The sequence below is a fragment of the Sinocyclocheilus rhinocerous genome, unplaced genomic scaffold (assembly GCF_001515625.1).
Source record: "Sinocyclocheilus rhinocerous isolate Xijiao unplaced genomic scaffold, SAMN03320098_v1.1 scaffold616, whole genome shotgun sequence".
NCBI classification, from domain to species: domain Eukaryota; kingdom Metazoa; phylum Chordata; class Actinopteri; order Cypriniformes; family Cyprinidae; genus Sinocyclocheilus; species Sinocyclocheilus rhinocerous.
Genome location: NW_015631496.1, coordinates 351,826 through 354,113, shown reverse-complemented (window position 1 = coordinate 354,113; position 2,288 = coordinate 351,826).

Below are 2,288 nucleotides of genomic sequence, written 5' to 3'. Positions count from 1 at the left end.
TATATATAAAAATATATATATATATATATATAAAAAGTAAAAAAAAAAAAAAAATGAATCGTGAGATTTGCAATTACCTCATATATTTTTCATTTTAATCTTGTGGTGGAAACAGGCTTTCATAGTTTTCTGATTAAAAACAAGTTGAATAAATTCCTTTGCATGCATGTATATACATGTGCCTTTTGTTGTTGGGGCAGTGTTTAAAGCAACATCCTAATCCAGAACAGCATTTCATTCTTTCTGTACCAAGATGTTACTTTCAAGTTCAGTACTTTCATAATTAAGCATCTTTCTGATAATTAATTTCCTTGTTTGCCAAAATAATAATAATAATAATGAAATTAAGTTAAAAAAAAAAGCACATTTGAACTGTAGGCATTTACAAATCTGTTGCCACCATGTTAAAATCTTTATATCAGCTATAAATTGTTACATTATTAACAATGTCTTTTTTCTGTGGTTTCTACCCATTGGGTAGGATATGTGCATACAAACTAACTTTATTTACAGCACCTTACAAATAAACGATTAAAAAAAGAAAGAAAGAAAAAAGGAAAACATTACACAGAAGAAGAAAGCACCATTGGAAGTGAGGCACAGCTAAGGTGGGAACTTTAAGAGTGCAAGTGGGTTCCTACGTCGCTCAAAAAACAACACGATCGATAGGCACCTATTCAGCTCATGAGTAACATGCAAACTCCTTGGACAGTAGAAAACGGCAAATTGTGGAGAACAAAGGGGAGCATTTACCAGGATGGTGCAAGGATGGAGGATGGACAGACAGGCAAAGCAAAAAGTGCAGCAGATGAGAAGCAGCATAGCAGCAGCAGCAACAGCGGGAGCAGCAAACTGACTAGTGAAAGCGCTGAAGACGGCCAGTGAAAAGAACAGATGGACAGGTAACAGAGAACGGGCTCTTAAATAGAATGCAGTTCTGAATGCGGTGACGTTGTGCTCTCGCTCTTTGTAGCCTTGCGTAATCTTCACAGATAGTGTGAGAGAAACATCTCATCTCCTGTGTTTCTGAAGTTGTGAGCTTTCAAAGCCTGTGCTTGAAAGACAAGAGCATCTAGACACCATTCAAGCAACTCTACAATTCTAGATCAAGCTGAGGTGCTGGAATTCCGGAATTCTAATTCTAGCCATTTTGATTGGAATCTAGAGTTATAAAAGTGATGGGATTCTAGATTATTTATATATATATATATATATATATTCTAGGATTATTACATTCTGACTCAGCTAGAATCTAAATGTGATAGGATTCTAGAATTCTAAACTTTAGCCTACAATCCCTGGCAAAAATAATGGAATATTTTTTCTTTTTATATAATTAAACAACTTTTAATGTTATTGTTAAATAATATTATAATATTCTGGCTTTGTGAAACAAAATTAATTTTTTAAATAATAGCAAATTGTTTTCCATATCAAGTACAGGAAAAAAAATCACTTTGTAATCTGGATTTCTAAAGCAAATTACTGGCACATGTGTGGTAAAGCTTTTCATCAGGAAAGACAGATCAACTCAGTGAGCCAACAAACATTACAGATCTCAATCTGACTGAAAAAGAGAGAAAAAAATATCTATGACAAGATCCCATCTTGCTTTTTGTTCATAATAGTTGGAACCAGCTTCATGGAGAATATTGTTTTTCATTAGTAAAGTGTGCGTTTCAAAGAATTCATGCCGTCATAAAAGCCAGAGAAAGTACTAATAGTTTTTTTTGAGATTTCCATAATTTTCCCTTAAAATGTCATCAACAAAAGCAATCTGATTTGTTTGAGTTTACGTTTCACAAAACCAGAATGCTCAGCTATTAACAAAAAAATAGTTTTGTGTTTTGTTTATTTGCTATAAAGTAAAAAAAAAGAAGAAAAAAAAATCCTCTAAGTGTGGTTATTCCATAAGTTTTGCCAGGGGTTGAAACTGCTAGGATTTAAAAATTCCAAATCAAGTCCAGTTGTTGTGGTTCTACTATTCTAAATATAGAAGAGGAGAGTGTTTGTTTAGTCCGGTATGAAGCACACCGGTCCAGACGGCATAATTTCTGTCCACAAGGGAAAAAAATAAATAAATCCCACCAGGAGCAGAGAGAGAGAAAAAAAAAAGCCAACTAACACAGACATGAAATAAAAGCATTCAAACATTTTGATTGGCTGACTCTAACATTCGGAGTACAAATAGAGTAGCTTATAAAGGTGAGTGTGTTGCTTTTGAAAACTTTTTTGACCATAATCCCCAGCGAACAAATCTAAGTTTATTTATAAAAAAAAAAAAAAAA